Below are 26,851 nucleotides of genomic sequence, written 5' to 3'. Positions count from 1 at the left end.
ACTTGCTATGTACCAAATATATGACAAGGAAATAAATATATTAAATGTCATCAGTTTTTGTTTAGCATCAACTGCTGCGGCACTGTGTATCTCCGTTAACTTTGTAGATGCAATTAAAATTTGCAATATTATTTGCAACGGGCTAAGGTACTTATGAAGAATCAACAAAACAAATACAATCTGAAAGCTACTGAAAAGCTGATTTTTCTCCCCAAGTGATCATGTCTCCTGTGCAGTTGAGGCATTTCCTTTATCAACTAATGGGAAATAATTAAATGATACCCTGAAGACAGTGGCTGATTGTTGAAAATTTTAAGTTCAGGTTTCAATGTTCAAGCATTTTCAGCAGTTAGCCAGCTTGTTGCCTCTCTTATGGCTGTCAGCTGATAGATCCAAGTATATGACAAAAAAAGTTAGCATCCCCATTAGGCATCAAATAAGACCAAAAGAAATTGACTAGTAAAGTGTTGAACCTGTCTCTGGCTATCAACCATGGTGATCAGACAGCTTCCAAGGTATAAAATTTGAAAAGAATCCACATAATTTAATTCTTAAAAATACAATTGCACCGATTTAAATGTGTGTTACATTATATCCTATGATACGGTGATCTCTTTTGGGGCACTTTAAAGAAGCTCACTGACTTATATGGAGTTCTATCAAATTTGCCCTGTCCTGACACTGACTCACTCATATGAATGAATATTATTTTTTACATTACAAATCATGCAGGTAGCAAGGGTTTGTCTATTTACTGACACGTGATTAACTGCATTACTGGACTTTATCAGAATATTTTATAAAAAGAAAAGCTATACTTGGAAAGTTCTAAAAATATAATTCTATTAAAATCTCACAAATGTAAGACATACTTTCAAATGCCAGAGGTGAGAAAATGTATGAAATCCTTTCTTCTCAAGGAGTGGGTCTTACTCTAATAAAATCAACAATACACATGAAGTCTAACTTCAAGACAACAGTAGGATTAAACTACAGAAACAAAAGGAAAATAATGTGTGGAGAAAGATTAGCCACAGTATCTAGAATTCAAAGTACGCAGGGAAAAATATAACATGAAGTAATACTTTTGTGTAACTATTATATGAAAAAAAAGGTGTGAGAATAGTAAATATTTGAAGAAATATCAAGCTTACCACAACATCTTTCATTTTTATTCTGATAATTTAATGAACTCTGGAAAGGCTGGAAGAGACTTCTTTAGAACACCATAAAAAGTTGCCCCATCTAGACTGATTTACAATGCAACACAAGTAATATAAATTCTACATCTGAAATAATTCTTATTTTAGATGCAGGACAAAAATTTGTTAATCAACTTCAGCCCTAACACAAGTGATACTATCAGCAGTCCTCCTGCAGTCGATTTTTTGAAAACATAAGGAATGCACAGTAGCCAGTGACTATTCCTGATTCAAAAATGGAATATGACGACCTTCAATATGTAGAATTCAGTTAAGATGATTTAGTGATTCAGAATATTCTCTTCAGATTATTCTCTCATATACTGCCATGCCTCATATTCTGCTATTGTTTGATAAGTGAGCTGTTCAGGACAGCTCACTTCTGTGACAACATGAGGAAGGAACCAGAAATCTTTTAATTAAGATTTAAAGCCCCTTGAGTGCTGTGGGAAAATCTCATCAAACCATATGCCAACAGGCAGGACAGAGTGCAATCTTCATGTGATCATCGGAGCTAGAGACAAGAAAGGCTAAGTTCCTTCTCTCTAATTAGCTAGATTTTTCATTTTAATTGATTTGGGCTACTGGTGATTACCTGGCAACTATTTAAGCAAAAAGAAAGAAGGTGATTTATATACCTTGCTATGATTGGCTGACAGTTCCATTTATGAGTCTAAAATGGGAGAGTCACACCTTCATGGATGGCTTTCCAGCCATATTGAAAAGATGGACTTTCGGACAAGGCATGTGCTTCTCTGTGTAATATCAGAAAAAGTGACTGGCAAGGGAGGAACTTGCTGTTTTGAACTCTGTTCCATTTAAGCTTTTTACCTCTTCTGCTTTTCAAACACTTAGGGAATAAGTCAATCCTCAGATGTAATGATGCCTAGATAATATAAGTACCTGTGCTCAATAAACACTAAGAATGTCCACTGTACTAATGAAATCAGCAAGGTTCAGTAGTTTTTTGCTACATAGGATGAAAACTTCCTCCTTGAGATGTAACCTATGCAGAGTGTCCAATTATCTGTTGGCAAAGGTGTATTACCTTTCAAAATTTCATTTCACTGGCAGTGCTACATAACCCATTGCCTGACAGTTTTTGTGAGATCGACCATGGAAGCAATTCACATCTAGATCAGGTCCTAAATTTTACTAAATAGAAAACAAGCATTTTTCCACTCTATTAAATTGTCAATGTAAACAGTATTTTGGCAGCAGGTTATCACAGAGTTTCAAAATACTTTCTCTGCAATTCATGCTTAAATTTAAAGTGACATGCAAGTAATGATTCTTAGCTACATAGGAAAAAAAGCTACAGATTTTCTTACCATATGAGATATAGTACACTTGTGGGTTCACAGATGGCCAATGAATATTTCTAAATATATTTAATAGGCCATACCAAGAAAGTTTGAAACGTGATGGCCTAAAGTTAGGGTTCTGTATTGATATTTACATCTACAAACCACTAAATACATCCTCTTATAGCAAACTGCTGAGCATGTGAAATTTGAATTGAAGAAAAATGAGTTATAAGTGCTGAGCACTTTGAAAAAGCAGACTTAAAATATCTTTTTCAGTAAGCAGGCACAACACATAGTGCAGTAAAATTAAATATGTATGAGCCTAACTTTAAGCACATACTTTAAAATCTTTGGCTGACATTTTCTACCAAAAATATATGATTTGCATATTTAACATTCTTTAGATTAAAGTGAAAATGAGATAACGTTTACATTAAACTGATTCTCAAATATGATTATTTCTAATGGCCTCCTGCCTTCTATTAGTTGGCTGTTATACTTTAAACCTTAGTACAAACATTGACAAACTAGTGTCTTGCAATAGGTGCACAGGGAAGCAAATCTTTTTGGGCTTAGATTCCTGTGGATATACTGGGATGGAACTGATACAATTCACTGAAGAGAAGGGACAAGAAAATCACAGAAAGATGGGTTTTATATATTTGGTTTGTGAAAACTATTCCCCTGATTTAGTATTGAATCCCTGACTGAAGATGGTGACACATGTTATTTGGATCAAGGGTTGATCCCAATTAATTATATTATATTTACTGAGGACCACAAGCCATTTCTGCAAAACTGCACAAATACCAATACTCTATCTCCAGAGTATTCTGTTTATACTGCCTCTCCTACTTATGCATGGATTTTTTGCTGGACATGTATTTTATGCCCATTTTCATCAGGGTTAGTTTTTCACAAAAACCAGCTGTATCCAGCTTTGTGAAATCTGGTCAGATGTACAAGGTGGCACTCTTTTGCAGGCTTGGCCAATTAAGAGGTAAAGTTCAGCTAAGGACATGAGTTCAGTTGGATATGACAGCTCATGAGACAGCGTCACAGGATACTGACAACTAACACAGGGGCTAAGGGTACGGCATGAAGAGCAAGGCAGAAGCGAGAGTAGCAGGACGAAGCCACAACAGTTCATGGGGGCTGTGCAATTAAGCTGGAGAGGAAGTTCTGCCTAGGATTGTACTATTTGTGACAAGACAGAGGCCGAGGGAAGTCATTTACATTGTTTCTCACACTGTCATTTGCATCCTACCTGGCTGATGTGATCCAAGACAAGCTGCTATCATCTCCTGAGCGGGTTGGTGCCCTGTGACACAGAGAGCAAGTAAGATTTCTAGATGCCAGGCAGTTCTCTCCTGGGCTCCTCTTATCTCCTTAGTCTGTGTCACAATGGCCTTCAGACCATGAGCCACATCTGGAAGCTCAATAATCCACAGGAATGAATTTAGATAGGTGGTTCTTACATGTCAGCCCTACTCATTTGTCAGGAATCACACCTGCCTAGCACAGCCTCTATTCTGCTGTTGATTAAAACATTTTCCCTGGAGGAGAAAGGTGAGATGCCATGGAATATGGAGGTAATGAAAGTAGATTATCAGGAAGTTTTTACACTACTGGCCGCCATAGAGAAGCAGCATAAACAGGAAGCTCAGGAACGAAACAGTAGGAAGACTGCAGTTTGATGTGAGGGCCTGATTCTCTAGAGTAAGGATCCATGATGGCCTGGACTGGGAGAAGCTCTGCAGCAGGGTGATTGGGGATCGGTGGTTTGGGAGTGTTATGAACTCTGGAGAGTTACAGACCCCTTTTATTATAGACTCCTCTACTTAGACGCAAGAGAACTTCCAGTGGAAGATTCAAGGGAGAGATTATTTGCAGGAACTCAATCTATACAAGTTCATGGGGCCAGATGGGCTACGTCTGAGGGTACTGAGAGAGCAGGCAGTTGTCTTCGCAAGTCTGCTTTCTACCATTTTTGAAAGGTCATGGACATGTGGATGGTGCCCCTAATGTTTGAAGAAAGACATCTTCTTTCCCTCAGTATGCTCTATGCACCAAGATGAAATATTATTCTGTATCTGTGCTTTATTTTCTCTTTAATTTACCAATAAAGTTCTAACTTCTACTACTCCTTTACTTCATCTTTTGTCTTGTTTCTGACATACATGACTAAACTTGTAAAATCCTATGTTCATCTGCAAATAATGAATCAAAATCAAAAGTCACTCACCAATTAAATACTCCCAGAGATAATAGTGGCTATTCAGTTCCATGTTGCTTATCCACTACTAATGAAGAAAGAACCCCTGTAGCATAGTCTATAAGGAGACTTCTCTCTGGATCTTTTACATCGACAAGATTCAATGCAATTTTGGAGGAAAGAGATCTTTATAAATATTTTCTTTTCCATGTATGTTCACATGACTACTAACTAGATCTGACTAACTTTATGTGGAAAAGATTTTTATTTTTGGTTCGTATTGAATTTTAACTGCTCATTTGTACATTTTGATTCTAGTTACTCATCGTTTGTTCTTCAGCTTCTCTGAGATGCTGTCAAACAGGGAGTATCATTTTAAGTGAACACAAAAAAATGCAACAGAGAACCTAAACATTGTTTAAGAAAAGTAATTGTGTCCTTTTGATCAAGAGCAAAAAAATGTGCTGGAAACAGGGCCTGTGTTGCGTGCATGAAAAACATTTTGCCAGCTGGAACAATGAAAATGTTTACAGTATGTTCACAATATGATTTATTGGAGTTTACAGCTCTGGGATGGGTACATTCTCTAAGGTACTAGATTGCCTGGAGCCTACACATTTCTCCATGTTCTTAAATCGTTTCCAAACTACTTTTAAAGTGTATTAGATATATTTGCTAAGCCTTTGTGTTCTCTGACAGCCAGAACCACAAGCACAATCTGTGGAATCTATGTGAACAGATGGATGTTAAAAAAAAAAATTAAAAAATAAAGCTTGCCCATGTGAATTCACCCCAAATGAATGACCAATGACTTGTAGATGTAGATACCACTTCTACAATAAGTGGCAACATGCTAACACTTTGATATTACTGGGAGTAATTCCTACTTGAGAGATAGTTCTTTTGTACGCACATTATGTCCAGAAATAGTACATTTATTTTGGTGGAGAGGCAGTGCTTTTAAAGGCTGATTAAGTGATTATGAGTTTTCTGTTGTGAAGTACAGCCTAGATTCAGAATAAATCAAAGTGCACACGTAACACAATTCTTGCCCTAAAAACTCTACCTTCCATAAACCACATGGGTAGGGCGCGTTTTAGAACAGCATTTTACAGCATTTACATCATTTGCAGTGTTTAACTTCTAGAGTGTTTTAAAACAAAGTTCTGAGGTCATGTCTACACAGGAGGGGGTAGACAAACATGACCTTGAAACAAGATTTATTATTTGGGCAAAATAATGCACTACTGCAAATACACAGTTTTGAAAACAAGCTTTTGAAATGCTGGTGCTCAATTGTGAGACTTTTTGCACATCTGCTCACATTAGTGTAATGGGGAAATGACGCTCACTCCGCTCACTGATGCACATGAAGAGATATAAAGGTATAATGAAAGTATTTCATTAATGGTCATAGCATTTCTGTCATCTGACAGGCAGACATTCCAAAACATGAAAAAAATATTTGACTAATTACAGAGATCACAAATAAATATAAAAATGTCAGTTGCAAATATTTGCAATATATGATGGGTTCCTCACACTTTCTTTTCTCTTTCCTTTCGTGTAGCATCCACTATTCTTGATAAAATACAGTTCTATTTATTCCTCATGTTATTACTAACTTTGCAATATGTATAACTGGCATATACAGAATCATAGAATCATTTAGGTTGGAAAAGACCTTTAAGAACCTATAGTCAAACCGTAAACCTAACACTGTCAAATCTACCACTAAACTATGTCCCTAAGCGCTACATCTTTTAAATACCACCAGGGATGGTGACTCCACCAGTTCCCTGGGCAGCCTGTTCCGAAGTTTGATAACACTTTCAGTGAAGAAATTTTTCCTAATATCCATCCTAAACCTCCCCTGGTGCAACTCGAGGCCATTTCCTCTCATCCTATCACTTGTTACTTGGGAGAAGAGACTGACCCCCACCATGTTACAACCTCGTTTCAGGTAGTGGTAGAGAGCCATAAGGTCTCCCCTCAGCCCCCCTTCTCCAGACTAAACAACCCCAGTTCCCTCAGCTGCTCCTTCTAAGACTTGTTCTCTAGACTCCTCACCAGCTTCATTGCCCTCCTCTGGACAGGCATCTGTCTTTCTTGCAGTGAGGGGCCCAAAACCGAACACAGTACTTGAGGTGTGGCCTCACCAGTGCCAAGGAGTTGTTGTGCAAGTCATCCCACCCCGTTTCCATGATGGTAACTTTATCATAGTTTTCCTGCTGCACAATGGCTTCCATCTCCTTCTGTTTGTTGCCCATGCTGCCATGTATGCCATATACACAATAATAAAATAATAACTTTTTTTTTTCGTGTGTTAGGAAAGCCTTCTAATCAGCCTTTGTTTAAAGCAAGGGAGTAACTTCCCTCTCATCTGCCACTAGGGAATTCTTTCAGAAACTGAAGAGGTACTACCATGGAAAGCAAGTTAATAAAATTAGTATTGTAACAGATAAATACTTATAAAGGTGACTAAAAACAGTGAACACAAAGACTACACACCCCTAAACCTTGAGGCCCTCCACCCAGTCAAGAAATAATGGATGAATCCTTGTGTTTCCCTGAGATTAATGAGAAAGTTACAGCAAAGACCAGGTGATCTAGTCATCTTGGAGATCAACAGGGTCCCACTACTGTATGGCCTGTCATCTTCTCAGGGGAAGAGACAAGCAAACACAGTATATGCATCAGGATTTCTGGAAAATCATTAAATGAGCAGGATTTCTGAACATTGATGAAACAATGGAGTAGCAAAATCATTTCCAATGCCCTTTGCTTGGCTCTAGAAAAACAGTACTGTAAATTGATAAAAGCTGATAAAGACGTGTATTCCTATCATGTTTGTACACTTACGTTGATATAAATATTTATGCTTATACACATTCTGGAGAAGGTAATGTTGCTTTCATTTTTCTAATACAGAAACGTCCTAATGGATTTTCGTTTCCATGGACGTTCTTAGAGTTGCCCCGGAATCCTTTGATGAAGACTAGTACCTTTTGTTTAGCTAAAGCTTATTATCCAAAAAAAAGGCATACAATTTAAATTAAAATATTAATAGAGTGCATTTCCCTTCACACGTTCCTTTGTCCAGGTTTTATCACCGTCTTGGTTAAAAGGTATTTCCAGTTCACTTGGTTTCAGGTTCAAGTCACTGGTTCCTGTTACACTTTTTTTTTTAATAAATGAAATATCCCAGTATTCTTTCGTACAATTTCTTCATAGATATGTTTGTACACTGCAACCAAGTTATTCTTTAAAAGCTAAATAGACTGTTCTCTGTCTATCCTTCAATGAAAAGTTTCCTCACCTAGAGACTAATTTTCATTGCTCTTATGCATCGCCTTTTTTCAACACCCTCTTAAAATCAGGACACTGGCAAAGTATAATGTTCCAAACCCATTCAAACAACGCATGTGTATGGGCCACTGGTAGGTTAGTACTCCCCTATTCATAAAGCTAACTTTTACATATTTTTTTTTTATATCACAGTATCATACAAAATCTTTACTACGTCATATTCAGGTTTGTCTATTATGACCTCTACATTCTTTTCAGAACTGCTGTCACTGCACACCCAAGCATTGTAATATTACTCTGTACTTTATTCCCCGGATGTGTTATACTAAGGTTTCTTACAGAGATTTGCTAATAGCCAAAAGTCTTGCTACTAAAGCAGCTCATAAAAAACCTAATGATGGAAAAATCAGGAATAGGCTCTTCGCACAGATACTAAGGCTATCCACAAGGTAAGTGTGTAAATCAGATGTAAGCCTCCTTGTCACAAGTAACAAATGTCACATGAAATAAGGTAAGGAAAGAAATGCATGGCCACTAAGGGGATTCCAAATACAATAAACAAGTATCACATAAATGTAGTTTACATGTTCTAGCATGCACTGAGCTTGTACTAGTCCATCCTGCTGTTCCAGCCTCCAGTAGATCACGATTTAGTATTACATGAATGTAACATTTTACTGTGCAGATAGGCTACAGGCCAATAAACTCACTAAACTGCATCAACTGGTTTTCTAAAACCTTTTAAGAAAACAAATACTTTGTATAAGAAACAGTCATTCATTGAGTACGTATGGCTTGCATTCCTTGTTTCTAGAATTATAATTGTTCATATGGCTCTACAGAGCAAATGCTATATAAAGTGCATCACTTATTGAGTAATCTGTTTTTCTTTGTGTTCTCTTCATTATGTTTCATTACACTTTTATGACATATATAAATCTTCCCAGTTATTACTTTTATATTTATTTCCAGATCACCAATTAAAAATATGAAATAGCACTAGTTCAGGCCCTGTGGAACCTGCTTGAAATACGCTCATTTGATTATCTTTTTCTTCAGCTGACAGTTGTGGAGATTTGACAATTACCCAGTTCTTAATGAATTTAGTGATGATCCATACATTCTCTAGTTGCTACCATCCACAAAAGTTATCCTAGATGCAGTTTAAAAAAAAGTCACATTCCCTTTTTTGTTATGGGTGAACAGTGACCCATTCATACACAAATCACTATATAGCTTACTGTAACTCTTCTTCATATATGTTTACCATTTGAAGTAATCTACACTTCACAACGCACAACGCCTGAAACAATGCATAGTAGAAAAACCCAGAGTCTGTAAGTTTTACACACTAGTCATTATTATAACCACTTTGCCATAAAGAGGTAATCTTTAGCTACAAGAGCAATCTGGGTCTAAACTGTGATGGTGTCTGAATTCTTAAAGGCCACTCATCTCTTTGCTCTTCTCCTTCCCTGTCATCTGAGGAGCTGAAGTTATATCACAGTAGCTTGAAAAGCAATTATAAATAAAGATTTACAGAATTAGGTCTTTCATTATAGCTTATATTTGCTCTAGAGTAATTGGTAACTGTGATCTAAGTAATCATGTTCTATGATATTTCATTTAAATGCTGTAAGTCAACATACCTGAGTAACTGAAGGATAAGGCATATTTCTAATGTGTTAATAAATTTGTTTCACTTTTAGTTCCTCTGGCCAGTTTTATTTCTTAGTACTGTGCCATAATTATGCAGCTACACAGGCTATTTTAGTTATGGTGGTCATTTCAAAAATGTTCTGATAACCTATTCAGCATTTAGCATCCATGTGCTATTAAGGAATTTGAATATTTAGTTCCTGATTTTAGAAAAGAAACATGCATTTTTTATGACTATTCTTATATTTCTATTCTTATTTTTCAGTTCTTTAAGCAAGTGCATATAGCATGAATAAAATTCAAGATTCTAGGAGTTTCTATATGCATATATTCATCTCTGTCAGCTGCAGTAATTCAAACAGGCCAATGATTTCCTCGAGCAGAGCTCTGATGTGAAAGCCAACTTGTGACTCTACTGGACACCAACACTTCATATACTTCACGTAACCTGTTTTCCTCCAAGAGAAGCCATCTTTCCTCTGTGCACAGTACAGCCACGGGCTGGCATTACAGAGCAGAATGCGGAGGTTGCCTTCGGAAACGCGGATAATGGAGTCAGAGCCCCAGTAGTTTCTGCATTCGCACCGCGTTCTGCGTTGTCAGCAAACAGCTCTCTCCGCCGAGGTCTGTCCCTGCCAGGGCCGCCGGGGCCCCTCTGCGGGGGCGCCTGGAGCACCTCCCGCCCTCCTCCTGCTCTCCCCTCGGGGCTCGCAGGGCTGTTTCTGCCCCGGTTTCCCTCAGCCCTGGCTGCCGGGCAGCGTTTTGCCCTTTCTGACACAGGCTTTCCCCGCGGCGCCCGCCCGTGGCTGAGGGGCTCAGCTGTGCCCTGCGGTGGGGCCGTGGGAGCCGGCGGGAACCGGCTGTGTCCGGCACGGGGCAGCCGCGGCCCACACACACAGGGGCCGCCCGGCACCCACCGCCCCTGCCCGCACCAACGGGGCACAAAAAGTTACAGAAAGATCAATGTATACCAGTGTGCAAGTTTAACCCTGTGCTGTAATGAATGCGAAGCTGCAGTTTAGAATTAGGCCTGAGGGAATTGGCTGATATAGTTTCCAAGCCACTCTCCACGAGGTCTGAAAAGTCATGGCAGTAGGTGAAGTCCCTGGTGACTGGAAAAAGGGAAACATTGCACCCATTTTTAAAAAGGGCAGAAAGGAGGACCCTGGGAACTACCGACCTGTCAGCCTCACCTCTGTGCCTGGGAAGATCATGGAACAGGTCCTCCTAGAAGATGTGCAAAGGCACAAGGAGGACAGGGAGGTGATTTGAGACAGCCAGCGTGGCTTCACCAAGGGCAAGTCCAGCCTGTCCCACCCAGTGGCCTTCTATGATGGACCGATTACATCAGTGGACAATGTAAGAGCTACAGATATCATCTATCTGTACTTCTGTAAGTTCCCCACAACGTCCCTCTCTCTAAACTGGAGAGATACAGATTCGATGGAGAGTTTTTGGTGAATAAGAAATTGATTGGTTGACTGCATCCAGAGAGTATTGGTCAACAGCTCAATGTCCAGATGGAGATCAGCAACAAATGGTGTCCTTCAGTGGTCTGTATTTGGACCAGTACTGTTTAATATCTATCCTATGAGGAAAGGCTGAGAGTTCAGGTTGTTCAGCCTGGAGAAGAGGAGGTTCCAGGGAGACATTATTGCAGCCTTTTGATACTTATAGGGGGCTTCTAAGAAAGATAGGGTCAATTTTTTTATTAGGGCCTGTAATGATAGGACAAGGGATAATGGTTTTAAAGTAAAAGAGGGTAGATTCAGACTAGATATAAGGAAGAAATTTTTTACCATGAAGGTGGTGAAATACTGGAACAGGTTGCATAGAGAGGTGGTAGATGTCTGGTCCCTGGAAACATTCAAGGTCGGGTTAGACGGGGCTTTGAGTGACCTAATGTAGCGGGAGATGTCCCTGCTCATTGCAGGGGGGTTGGACTAGGTGACCTTTAAAGGTCCCTTTCTGTCCAAACTGGAATCCATATGATTCTATGATTCTTTGATATATGTTGTTTTGATAGATAATATTTTGTTATTTAATAAAATTTAGCTCTCTTATGGTTATTTTATTTCATATTTGAGCTAAGAAAAGAAAAAAACCCACTTTCTTTGAACAAAGAAAGATCCCTATTAAATACTATTCCAGGATGACTTTAGAAAATCTTTACGTTTTAAATCTTTTTGACAGCCTCTTAAAATAATCTGGTTATCGGTAGGGTGTAATTATATCAGTCTTCCATCAATTTTCACTTACACTGCTGCAGTTCACCAGAATTAAATGGATTATATGTGATCATTAAGAACTGCTAAATTTAATGCCATATTGGGAAGTAAATTACCTTAGTCATATTTTAAACCTCTATGAGAGCTTTAGAAATGGTGCAACTTGAACTATGAAACTATTCAAACTCAGCATTGGAGATAGCTCAGTGTTTTCGCCTGTAAATGTTACTGGCTCATTTGAATTCTGTTTGTGCCTTTGAACTGCCTGTGAAAGTTTCCAGACTCTTGTTCTTTTGGGTTATTTGCCGATTCAGGGGGGTTGGTATGAATGCCCCCCCACCCCCACCCCCACCCTGTTTTGTTTTGTTTTTTTTTCCCCAGGCACTTCTGATATATTTTGAGCTCGATTTGATGAGAAAGTTGAAAAGCCATATCATAGAAGATGTTGCAATGCTTTTGTTGGGAAGATGTTGCAGTGCTTTTCTTTAGTATTTTCAGACTGGACATATTAATCTGTGTTAGTAAGAATGGTTATCCCAGTGTAGCAGCTGTTGTCATCTGATTTCAGACAGAAATTGTATTTCATTCAAACTGTTTGTTCATTGGGAAAGAGATGGCATTTTCTACACATTCTGCTTTGCAGCAGAAAACAGTACTTTCCGTGGATTTTCTTCTGGAAAAAAAAAAATCTCAGTTTCTCTTGATTTTACACTTCTTTTGTTGAATTAAACCTATCACAGCTATGGTGATGCTTTGTGAATCTGCGAGCATTAATGATTATGAGCGTAAGATTTGTCTTTGCACAGACATGCTATTACAAAAATATAATTAATTACAACTTTCTTATGCATTTCAGTGTAGGTTCCACTAGCTTTATAAAATCCTTGAACCTACCTATGGAAATTTAATTAGTAGAAAGACTGGAAAAATTTAAAACCAAAAATCTAAAAAGGATTTAAATTTAAATTCAAACAAGATAGTGAGATTAAATAACAGGAAGGAAATTTTTGGAGAGGGAAATTTATATAGGGGAGTCTACCGGTATTTTTTAGATTAGAATTCTAAAAGCATGTCTATATTACCTGCATTTTCATCTTAAACTTGCATTCTTGTATCAATAAGATTCAGAATCACAACTCAGCCCTACAAATTGGAAGGCAAAATTAATCTCACTCTTTTACTGATAGGAACCCTATTCCTTTTACATTTGACTTCATCTTTGTTTCTAATTTACTAATACAGAAGGATTCTTTCATTACATTAAGTTAAACAGAGAGTGATACTAATAGGCTATATAATATTTGAAAAATGCTTGTTGATACATTATTCTAATATCCTGATATTAGAAAACTTAGAATAACTTTGGGTTGGTTCTTAACTGGTTGGGTCTAAATGTTAGCAGGGCTTTCAGGCTGTTTTCCAGTACTCTTCAATACTCATACTGAATAAGCGCCTTTGATGAAGTATAATGAATTCTCATACTGGATATTAAATAAATTTAGTGACTTTAATTATTGATTTTATAGCATATAATTCAATGTAATATGGTTAAAGTTAGTCAGCTAATTGATATTAGCTGGGAATACTGAAATAAATGATGAAATACTATGTAGACTTAAAAAAAAAAAAAAGATCTGTCTTGCAATGCTCGCTGAAATGAAAGTGGAGAATTATTTGCTAATTACAAGCTAAACAAGATGTCAAAAATGTTTCTGAAGTATTCCTAAATTATACTGTGTATTTTATTATTTTTAATGTAAATGTAGCTTGTATTTCAGTTACAAGAACTGAATCAAGAGTGTCTTGGCCCTTTAAGATTCTGAATTGTGTTTAAAAAATAGAAAGGACATAGATGCACTGAGAAGACTGCACAGTAAGTGGGCAAACCTAGGAACACTGTCTGGTAGTGGCAGTTTGTATATGCTTCTCACGCATTTGGACAGAAGTTTAAATAAAATATTCTGGTTTAACACACCATCCTGTCTGAGATCATAGACAATGTCATTTGTAATATCTTATTCCAAAGCTGCACAGAAACAGAAAACACCTTTGTTGGATCAAAGGGGGGAAAGATTTCCAGAAACTGAAGTGATTCTGATTGTATGGGCTCTCAGTGTATACACTCACAAACCAGACCTGCTTTTTGGGACATAGAAAGCACATGTATGTGAAAGCGCATACAGGCTCACGGTGACGTTATCTAAGTTCAGTTTGGGCTATATCACCTCGTGAACCCTTGTTGTGCTTTTTTAATATTTCCACTATTGATTGTCATCCATAAAATGCACTGTGGTTACTTCCCACGGCCATTTGTTTAATAGCTAAATAATTTATTTACATTCCATACCCTTTATACTTCAGCCCCGGAGAGGACTGTGAGTTTAAACCAATCTGTTTCCCTTCAGCACCGTTAATCCTTAAAACTGGACATGAGTGCCCTTTAACAGCCCTCCAAAACCCTTAATGTTAGCAATGGGAGAGAGATCTGACACAGGTCTTTCTGCAGCAGGCCCAGCGCCAGCATGAAAGCCGTAGCCTAAGGCTAGGCTGTTTTAGAACACCTTGCTTTCTGGACAGGCCACTACTGCCGAAAATTTACCTTGCTTGCTTTCACGTTCACCTGGGATAAAAGGGATTTCTCAACCTTGCCAATGTTTTTCTTCAATTTTGCAAGTTGTTCAATGGCTTCTCAGGTTGCAAACTTCCTGTAATAGTTTAAATAATATATTAATTTTTAGTAAATACTTGATAGGCAGATAAAAATTTGCAGCAGTGCATCAGCCAACAGCTCTCCTGTGGAGTGTAATAAACACACCTTCACTGACTGCTAGGACAATTTTACAATATTGAGCAGGAAGGAGTAGCAGTAATCTGTAAAAAGTACCCAGTTACTATTTGTGAAAATTCCAGTGTACACAATGTAATTTGAAATCTTTTTTTCCCCCCTTTGTTGGCTACAAGTTTGCCAGTAACCCCTATCTCTTTCTGTGTAGCCTCTGAACTTCAGAAATCATCAGCAATCTGTTAGCATGGCAACTACCGTAAGACTAAAATCAGTGGGTGAAAAAAAGCTGTTACTTGCAGGGGGAATTATTCTGTAGCTTTTATTTCTCACAAAATCTTCTACAAACTTTTAATGTATCTCCACGTGGGATCACACTGTCATTTGAGAAAGCTGATTTGGAATGTCAGAGGCCAAGGCTGTGACCCATGATAACATCCCATCATGAGCAGACCAGAAGTGAACTGTTAATGATATTACTGTCCACACCAAGGTCAAAATGGAACATTAGAGATGGGTTTTCAGCTTTGTACTTAATTTTTTTTTGTTGCTGTTGAAGGCTAGCTGAGATTCTGATATGTTCACACTTTCAATTTTTCTGCATGATTTGAGCTTCTATATGTTCATAGACAAAAACTCTAAGGGCCTGACACTTTTACTTACGCAGTTACTTCAAAATTGTCTAATGATGCTGAGGGGAACTACTGGCAAAGAGGACAGCTTGTTTATTTATTCATAACAAAATTATTCTCATGCTTTGAAATTGGGTATATTGCACTTTTCTGTGATAGCTTACTGTTTACTCTAACAAATGTCTGTTTTTTCCCATTTCATCTTATATTTTGAAAGTGTACTAAAATGTTTTCTGAAATTAATGTCTAAATAGAACCTTGGCAGGTAAAAAAGTAAAGTGTTGCTACAGTTCTGTTCTAATAGCGTAATGCAAAGTATTGCTATAGGTCAGAAAAAATTGGTCAGTTTAATCCACCGGTATTATGATTCGGAAGTGGCAGATTTTGAAATGTTCTAATTATCTTGCCCATATGTTTAAATGTTCCTTGGCTTTAGGCCAGAACAAAATATATTGCAGCTGAAATACCACTAAATAGAATGAACTGAATATTCTTCATATAAAACCTGAGCCACTGATAGTGAAAATATAAATTCTATCTCCATCAACTGACAGCCCATCAAAATTATTTAGGGGTAGAGTCTTTCTGCCTCTGTGTGGAACTGAAGCATAAAAAAAAAAAAAGACTGAGCTTCCCCTACCACTTCAGCAGTCAATATTAAGTCTAGAAATATCTTCTGTTCCTAGAATCAGGAATTCTCCTATACTACTACTATTACATAAATTTACCCACAGCTACTGGTAAGTCCAAATAATAAAAAAATGCAGGCAAAGACCTATTCGATCATGGTTATATAAAGGGAGGAAATATGCTATATTCTTTCAGTATGCAGAAGCATAAAAACATGTAAATTAACATATGAATATTCAGGAATGTTTTGGAAACAGTGTTGTTTAACCAAACACACAAAAATAGAATTGCCACTCAGTTATGAAGTCTTATGTTCTACATTTGTAAGAAGTCTTTTTGCAACTATTTCTTTCATGTTTGTGCTTTGTTATTACAATGTAAATCAATTTTATTGAAATGCAAATAAGATTTTCTTAGGAAACAATATAAAATAAAGTTTAAGTCAGTAGCGGTGTTATTTCTTTTGTTTGAAACTGTACTAACTAGACCTCATGAGGATTGGAATTTTTTAGATTGTGTTACTTCTGCACTTTTTCCTCCAGCAATACCCATTACTGCAAGAATGAGATTTTTAATTCAACAAACACTGTGTAAAAAGCGAATAGCATAGTGCTACTTTGACCTTTTCAGTGTTCTTTGTTTTAATGGGTGCTCATGTACCCTGCTTCCATAGCTCTTACAACCTCTGAGGATAAAAGAGAAGATGGTCAACCAATCAAAACACATTACATTTAAAAACTTAGAGTGCATATGAAGGCTTTATGGGGTATTCATCTTCTAGGTATTCTTTTTAAAGAAAATGGAAAATTGCACAAACTCTCACTAAAAAGGCTGCTCAGCTTTTTGTTGGAAAAGGTTCCTTGCAAATAATTTGCAAATTATAACATACTTTCTTTCAAGAAACTTATTCATTATAATGAAAATATTAACATGATGCATTTGTTTGAAGATATGTGTACTGAGAAGAAGCGAAAAAGAAATGTCGAAGGTTACAAAACATGAAATGACAAAGTCAGTCTCAAAAGCTTGAAGTCATGGTGGTTAAAAAAGCCCTTTTAAGAGTGGCCTTTCTGTAAGCTTGAAACACAATTAAAGCTTATGTTGTATTTATGGCATTTCTCTGTTACTACAAAGAAAGGAAGAACATTTTATTACTAAGTATCTCATGTTAAATGCCTTTTTTTTTTACATTAATAAATTAGTAAGAGAACAAGCATTACTTTTGAGAATGTTTCATTTCATTCTAAGGCAGACATTTAAAATAAATCAGATTAAATATCTTTTGAAAGTGCCTGGTTTTATTCATTGACTGAAAAAGTAGTTCAGATTATTAGGTTAGATACAGATACCAACATTTCAGGGATTAAAATTAGGCCTGAAAAATTAGACAAAATTAATCCTTTTTTTTTTTTTTTTGGTCAAAGTTTAGGAGATTAGAGCATAGATCATCAAGCCTAGGTATATTTCTATTTTTACATTTTACTATAAAAAAATATTAGGTTTGTTTTTCTTGTTACTTTCACTGGAGTTGTGGTTTAGACCCTCTCTACTCTAATGGATATGAGCCTTTCTTCTCATGTCCTGTTTATGCTTTTTCTTGACCAAATTCTTTCAATAAATTCTTCTGTCAGTACCGTCTCTGCTTTCCCCAAATTAAATAGGAACACATGAAAAGCCTTTATACAGGTCAGCAGTCTTTGCACTTTCTGCTTCTAATGCTTAAACATAATCTAAAGTGTCTTTCCATTGTACTTTAGGTGCAATTCACCAAAGCCAGTCAACGATGGTGGTGTCATTGTCTTAGAGCATTGTCAATATTATTTTTTTTTGTCAGTGTAAATTCTTTTGAGTGTTTATTGATCTACCCTGTTTTAAGAAGTAGTATCATCATATTTCAAAATAGTCTGGATTTAAATTCACCATATTTCACAAAAGTTTCTCTCAAAACCTTTCCAGATTTTGCAAAGAACTAGGCAGCTGGCACTTCAAGAAATCACGCCATCCAGAGATGAGTGAAGAGCTTTTTCTGAGTGGAGTGCTTACAAATTCGTGAAATCCGACTGATTTTATATATATATACATATGACAGTATTTCCCATTAAATGAAAATTCCATGATTTAGTTGCCTTTGACCTTCATACCATTGCCAGACATCTCAACTTAAATCCCGTCAATGTATGATGCATCTCCAGCATGGGGCAAAGACCCCAGTAAAATACTGAGTGGTTTTAAGCTCTTTATCATATATCTAGCAATATTTTAATTGCTGAGCATAGATATTTCTTTACCAGGAAGTTTACCTCCGGAAGTTGTAAAGATTCTCTGTTTGAACACTATGAAGTGAACTGAAGCCATTAGACTTCCAGTAAAAAAAAAAAAAAATATCTGAGTTTATCTGCTCCTCTTGAAGCGTAATTTTAATTTAGTTCTCTTAATTGCCATTTTGAAACACTGCTGGAGTGCCATGATCTTTTCACGCCAAAGGCTCTTAAGCTCAACTGCAATATTTACTTTGTACTAAGAGACTGTCTTTCCTCATGGGAATTTAAACTTCTCTTTGTTAAATGCGTTGATCTGCCTTTAGAACCACTGTCAAAATGATCCACGCTTTACTTAATCTCAACTATTTCTGGTGGCGTTACCTGAGTCCTGTTACAATTTGAAAAGAATCAAATCAAACCTTTACACATAACACTGCTATAATTAAGTGTATGCTATTAAATATAGATAGAAGTATATTTTATGTGTTTTTACTGCTGCTACATAACATGACTTTCTGATGATCCTATAACAACATCCATGCCATGCAGAACTAAAATATGCTGTGATTGTCGAGAAACCATATATGGGGAAAACTTATTAAGCAGCCATCTCTTCGATGAACAATCGCATGATTATAGCAGAAGGCTTGAAAGTGCAGGCTCAGGATGAAACCTGAGGTCCTTGGGCTAGAAACAGCAATTATGACCAGTTGACCAACACAGAGGCAAAGTGGAGAGGAACAGGCTTTAGAACTGGTCATTCTTACTCTGTACTGTACTGATATGTGTGCTTATTATGATTAACAGCAACTGTACTTTTAGCATTTATATAAGATTTTATTGTCTCCATTTGGTCAGTCTTTGAGGAGGGGCTGTTAAAAACGGATGCAACGGTTCATCCGTGCATCCAGCAAATCAATTATTTACTGTGCTACTTTCCTTCCCCTCAAAATTCAAAACTGAGAAAAAAAATGCGTATCCGACGTACATTCAAGAATTTTCTGTATTTCATGAAATAAGATTCAGCTTTTGTTTGAATGTCCTTTCATTATGTCCTACCATCCTATGGGAGTAATGCTGCAGCCCAGTAAATACGATATTGTCGTCACTGGCAGAAGTCCCCTGGCTCTGCAGCGCCCTGAGAGTGCAGGTCCTGGGCCCTGCGCCAGGTCTGGTTGGTGTGGGCTGCCCTGGCTGCCTGGAAGTGGGTGACTCTCGCCTCCCCAGAGTGCACTGAGGCTGTGCAATATCATCATTGGTGTGGCCCACGCTGAGGAAACATACAGAAATAAACCTAAGTGGATCCAAGCCTGAGGAAGAAGAAAATTCCTCCATGAGAATTGTGTTCCTCTCAGCAAAGCCCTGAGGATGCTGAAAGTTTGCAAGCCTCCTCCTCTCCTGAGGGAGAGTGAAACTGTCCACCTGGGGACCCAGAGGGACACCCAAGAGGTGAGCGTAACACCTAGGCAAAGGGACAGATTTTAGTAAAGTGTCTCGTTTAATAGTTTTAAGGCTACTATTATCTCTTTTCTGTATTAGTTTGGGTTATGATTATTAGCATTACTGCAACTAGATTGCTGATAACTGCTCATTATATTTTGATTAGCTTAATTAGATTTGCTAACAAATATTTGACTCCATATAGAAGATTTGTTCTGGTTTTGCTCATGTTAAGCTCAGTGTAACAATACTCGTCATTCATAAGTCACGCACACCTGTTGGAATAAGAACTCTGGAGACATTCAAAACCTGCCTGGACACCGTCCTGTGCAACCTGCTGTAGATGAACCTCCTCTGGGAGGGGGGGTTTGGACTAGATGATCTCCAGAGGTCCCTTCCAACCCTGACCATTCTGTGATTCTGTGAAGAAAAGTCAGTCTTCACTAGCTATATTCTTTCTGTGTAGCGTAGTTACTATCTGTCCCCCACCCATCACATGCCCTTTTTGGAGTCTTCAGCTACCATTAATTAAAATTATCAGGAAACCCTGAAAAGATCATATCTCTTCTCTTAACAACATCAGTTGGAACCACAGGTAACAAGGGAGAAATATATAGTCTTAAGGGAAAATATTTCAAGTATTGTATGCATGAGATGCATATACAGGTATTACTGTATCTATCAAAGAGCTACAGCAACATTACAGTTAATAACCACTATCACCTTGAGAATCTTTCTCATATGTAAGAGGAAAAAAAAATAATAAGAGTTTATTCTGGAAGTAGGCCATGAAGAAAATAAAATAAAGTAAAATAAAATAAAATAAAATAGCGTAACATAACATCACATGAAGTATGATACAACATAACACAATACGTTAGAAATTAGGGTACTCAGCTCCTGGAGTTCAGCTTCTGCTTAATATGAATGCTAATTCATTTTTTTATATGATGAAATTTCAAAAAGGTATAGTATTCTTGTTAATCATCTGAAGAATTATAATTGCTTAATATCTGCAGTTGTCTCAAACAGACATGATGTTATCTGATATGCTTGGAAAAGATGGACAAGATGAAATGGAAAAAAAAAGACAACCTGAAAACATTTCTTACATTTAGTCTTCCTTGCAAGGTAAATATATAGATCTGTGAATAGGAAAAAACTAATTAATGTAGCAAAACACTGCATAAAAAAGGTATTCTACAACTGTGTTACAGTGCAAGAGCTGCTTAGTCTAAAGCCAGGCTGGACTGATACACTTTTAATGGAATATAAGGTCAGCTAACTTTTTTATTCAATACCAAATAGAAGCCCAGCTTTCTTGTTTCTCTCCTTTATATTAATGTGAATGTAGCACAGATCAAAGCTCTCTTAAAAGATCAGTGCAGTCCCCTGAAAGAAGAAGGAAAAAGGACCATCTGCCCATGTCCCTATTTTCCTTCTGAAATTCATTGGCAATTACTAATATCATAAGTTCTTTGAGTCAGACTTCAGACTAGGGTTTGATTTTTGAAATTTACCTCTGTTTTTCTCACTACAATACTTTATGTCAAAGTAACTCCCAGATGGTGCAGTAATGTTTTTATATTCCTGTAATGTCAACTTAGAGCCAAAACTGGCCTTAAGAAAAGTTATGTACCTACATTTGAAACTGATTAGAATTGAAATTCTTTGCCAGCTCCATTAAGTTCCTTAAATCAGGTCCATAAGTAAAGTGAAAGACATGTCTACACATACTTTTAGGGACTACCAGTTATTTCTCTGCCTGTGAGTCAGTGGTTCCAATATAGATTTGTGCTGTTCAGAATTACTGCATTAGAGGTGGTCATGTATCTATTGACTTTATGTCTAAATGGAAGAATTGAATGCTAGTACACTTATTAAATTGTAGTGGAAGAAATTAAAGCTGTTTGACTAGTCTTTCACAGAACTTATAGATGTGTTATCTTGTCACCTTTTACAAAGTATATCCTTAGGATGTAAAGTGTCTCTCAGCTGGATTATAACTGTTACTGGCAGCCTTTACAAATTACATTCAAAAACTAAACAAGAGGAACATTGTCCTCTTATATGTTCTGTATCTTTCACTTTGGCCTCTACATTTATGATTTAGATACCTAGATTTAATAGAATCATAGAATCGCCTAGGTTGGAAGGGACCTTTAAGATCAACAAGTCTAACCATCAACCTAATACTGCCAAAACCCCCTCTAAACCATGTCCCTAAGCACCACATCTATCTGTCTTTTAAATACCTCCAGGGATGTCAATTCCACCACTTCCCTGGGTAGCCTGTTTCAAGGTTTGATAACCCTTTTGTCAAAGAAATTTTTCCCAATATCCATCCTAAACCTCCCCTGGTGCAACTTGAGGCCGTTTCCTCTTGTCCTATTGCTTGTTACTTGGGAGAAGAGACTGACCACCACCTCCCAACAATATCATTTCAGGTAGCTGAGAGCCATAAGGTCTCCTCTGAGCCTCCTTTTCTCCAGACTAAACAGCCTCATTTCCCTCAGCCTCTCCTCACAGGACGTGTTCTCTAGACCCCTCACCAGCTTCATTGCCCTTCTCTGGACACGCTCCAGAATCTCACTGTCTTTCTTGTAGTGAGGAGCACAAAACTGAACACAGTATTCCAGGTGTGGCCTCAGCAGTGCTCAGTACAGGGGGAAGGTCATCTCCCTAGTCCTGCTCACCACACTATTCCTGATACAAGTCAGGATGCTATTGGACTTGGGCACACTGCTGGCTGCTATTCAGCCGGCTGTCAGCCAACACCCACAGGTCCTTTTCCGCCAGGCAGCTTTCCAGATACTCTTCCCCAGTCCTGTAGCACTACATGGGCTTGTTGTGACCCAAGTGCAGGACCCACCACTTGGCCTTATTGAATCTCATACCATATGCCTCGGCTCTCCAGCAGCTTAGATTTACTTTTAAATTACAGTAGTTTCAATTCTTCAAACTTTCCATTGCATTCCTAAAAAAAATGGAATTATTGTATCCTTTTTATTAATTTCAACTACTGATTTATTAATCCATAATTAAAATGAATAAATTATCAGTAGAAACTAATGAAAAGTTACATTATCTACAGGATTTTAAAAATAGCTCTGAGAATTTAAATATTCTATAACCCTATGCCGTACTATGGAATGGCTTTAAAAGGTTGTGTGTTGTGTTAAATTGTGTGTTTGTTTTTTAAAATACCTCACTTTAGCAAATATATATCCAATAAAGGCCTTTTCAAGTCAAAGCTCAGAGGAAAAAGTATCTGATTCTCCATAATAATAATAATCTAGAATATGTATCTACTATACAATTGTTAGTGGCTAACTCAGGCCCCTGAAAGAAGTTTTCAAAAAATTCACCACCCATTTTTCTTTTGTTGCAGAATGAAGATGACCTGCTTAAGAAAACTGTGGAGAGAAATTACTTTAAAAGCCTAATTTTTGTTATTAGGGTCCTTCATCACAAAATAGCAAATTATCAGCAAAAGGATGGGACATCATACTGATGCTACCTAATGTAGCATCAATATGATCTGTGGTTCAACAAAGTTCCTGGGTGGACCAGAAATACCGATCATGTACCTTGTAAGAATTAAGATAGACGTGAGTTGAAATAGCTGAAATTCCCAACTTGCTTTAAAAGGTAAGGTTGAAAGGACTGAATAGCTTCCTGTGATTAGTCTGAAACTAAGAAAGAAATACAAATAATTTCCATAAAGGTTGTGTCATGTATTGGGTGAATACTTTTCTAATATTTGGATCATATTGCTAGTTCAATAGTCCTGGAAAAATAAGCTTTTTCTTGGTATGTTTGGTTAGTATTTCCCTAAAATAATATCTTTGAACTCATAATATAGATATTTTTCACATCCTAACATCTTTCTGCCAGAACTGAGAGTGAATTTGAGAGGATAGGATGCTTTATTTGAAAACCTTTGAAAAAAGACTATCTCCAAAACCTGGTTCTTTTAAAGGTCATATGATCATGTGAAAGTATCAACATTATTATTATTAGAGCTTGGATTCCCATCTAAAAATAGGAACACATTGTAGGCTGCTTGATTTAAATGGGATAAATATCAGTTTTGCAGACAATAAAAACCTTCCTTATATACGCAATAGGGAACTACTTCTGTCCTCCTGTCATTGCTTTTGTCCAATAGAACGGGATATAAACAATAAAATAGTTGCTTTTCTCTTTCATGCTAATTGGGTATACTGATGGGATTGATACCCTTTATGCCTTATCATGTGTAACTGGAATAGCAAAGAAGGCTAGCAGTTAGGCTGCTGAAGGGTATCGAAACTATGCAAAAAGTACCACTCACACTTCTTAACTTCCCAGCACTGCCATGAGATGACTGCAAAAATGAACGCTACAGTCTCTTCATGCAAACGTGAAGACACCGTTTGCCCAAGAGAAAAGAGGGCTGATACAGTAATAATTTCCATGGTTTTGGCATTGGTTGCTTAAATCTCATGGCTGTTCTGTTAAACAAACCTTTGTTTTGAGAGATGACTATAGTTCGGTTGTTCTTGAAGCTGCAACTTTCATATCAGTACTTCCCATTGGTAGGCAACAATAAAATTAAAATAAATGGGTAACTCTAGCCATCACGAAAGAACAGGGCTTTTCATGTCAAGTATCAAGATTTCTTTAGTCCAAATCCTAGATGTGATCAATGGCTTTGATGGAAGTTACACTTCCTAAAGAGAGGCAATTGAAAAGCTTCATTCTTAGCTAAAACAGTTATATGATAAATGTGAAGAGAAAATGTGTTATTACACAAGCAAATTTAACATAAGATTTTGAACTGACGTACCATTTTAAGTAGTTTTAGTTTACATGAAAAGATATCCATTTGGTTTTCCAACAACATTTTTATAGGTGTAATAAGTGCAAAAAAAAAGCATTTAATTAAATTCCTTGAGAAAAAAGTTCTATTGATTTTTTAAAGTTATTAATAAGAACATAGTAACTGCCACACCAGGCTATCTGTCAGATCCAGAAATGTTAAATTTTATGTATCCTATATTTCTTGTAGGATTGCAAACTGAGGTACAGTATATCTTGATTTCTGATGCCGGTCTGAATTAGTTTATTGATCTGTGCTTCAGTTCATTTTAGAACTCCATTTCTGCTTATTCCCTGGAGCATCAAATGTTTTCATCTAGAATCTAAAAAGTATTAATGTTAAAGGGCATTATGATCTGGTTTACTACACAAATATGTATTTGGTATGTCCTACTCATATCCTGTGTATGAAGCAGTCACCTCTATGTAACAAAATACTTTCAGTTAAGCAATAATGTGAAACAATTATTGTTTTGATATTCATATAGAGTTACTTCATGTAATTTACAGTCAATGCTATATAGAATATGATATGAAGTATCTACTTGATTAATGCTTCTTAAGGACATTATTTCTAATGATGGTCAAAGTTTTAATGAATTAATTTGACCATCATTATGGGTAATGTGCTGGAGACACATTAATCTAAGTAATATCTTATCATATCCTATGCAGAACTAATTCATCTGAATGGGAATTTGGCAAATTAATTCTGGTTCCAATATGAGAAAGGAATTGATGCCCTGTTTTGAATGAAACAATGAATACAGTCTGGCATATATTTTTCTGCTAAGAGTTTATGAATTCGGGGGGATTTCTCACAGATAATATAGTTATGTTCCCACAAGTGCACAAGTGTGAGGAAATGTATGAGGCTATGAATGTTAATGTGGAATAAACTATTCTTTCACTAGGACTGAAAAAAAAATCTGCAGATTACAAAAGATAATCATGTCTCTAATTATGTAGCAGTTTCCAAATCATAAATAATGCTGCATGTGTGGTATTCAAATCAGAAAGTAATAACCTGATTTAGAAGTGTCTCCTGAATTAATGGTCTAGCACAAAGTTCTGCTTCTTTCTAGCAGATTGAGATGTTTCACCTATTAGCTAGCTAACTGTATGTTAGATTTCCCAAGTTCTTAACCATCATGGGCTTTCAGCTCAGAGGTTTCCAATGAAGTACAGTTTGTACTGGACAGAAAAAGGGCCTCTTACCAGATACTTCTACATTTTTCTATATTTGCTTTTTCAATGTTCTGTGGTGCATTTTAGCATGCAACCAATATGCAGCTCTCCAAACCATAGAGAACTAATGTCAGAGATATGTGGCAAAATTAGCCTGAGTTTCACAGATTCCTTAGATGTGAGTGAAAATACCTACAGAAGATTACTAACTGTATACAACAGCAGCTTTTGCCTAAAAGACTGCACAAAATTACAATTGATTTACACTATATTCCAGTTTGCTTTACCTTTGGGTATGAAATAAAGTATAAGGCTTATCTCCATTATAAAACATAACTGTTTGGCAGGATTGCATTATTATTATTGTTTTAGTTTATATAAAATAATACTCTAATAAAGAAGATCTCAGAGCACATATGATAGAATCAAGAAACTATTAGGAGTTTTGAACATACGTTTGCATGGTCATGAGCATGGCAATCCATAACACCCACTGGAGAAGGCTGGGCGTTTTCCTTGTCGAGGAAACATAAGAGGAGCATGAAATGGAAAATTGAAGTTCATTATGCCAAAGGAGGGAAAACCTTCTTATTCCAAATAATTTTTAAACATCAATAACTCCATTGACTCCATCACTATCAATTGTTAACTGTTTTTTAATGGAGTCATTCTCCCATATGTAGAATTGGCAGAAGCTCAAAAATCCAGTTTTGGAGAAGCTTGTTAGAAGGACATGAATAAGAAACCAGACAGGATGATCAAGAAAGAAGGAAATAGAGGAACAATGGACTTGCCAGATGTCAAGACGTTACAAAACGTTCCTGAAGATAATACGAGGCTGGAGTCAAGCACATTAGACAACAATGACACCACCTTCTGGTGAAGGGAATTAAATCCCCTTGGTGTCAGGTCACAGGTGATGTTCCCCCGGGCTCAGTATTGAGGACATTTCTTTCTAATATCTTTATCAACAACGTGGACGAGTGGATCGAGTGCACCTTCAGTAGGTTTGCAGATGACACCAAGTTAGGGGTGAGTGTCAACCTGCTTGAGGACAGGAAGGGTCTACAGAGGGGTCTGGGCAGGCTGGATCGATGAGCCGAGGCATATGGTATGAGATTCAATAAGGCCAAGT

This window comes from Charadrius vociferus, unplaced genomic scaffold, assembly GCF_000708025.1.
Source record: "Charadrius vociferus isolate BGI_N301 unplaced genomic scaffold, ASM70802v2 scaffold481, whole genome shotgun sequence".
Lineage (NCBI taxonomy): Eukaryota > Metazoa > Chordata > Aves > Charadriiformes > Charadriidae > Charadrius > Charadrius vociferus.
Note: the sequence above shows the minus strand (reverse complement) of the source record.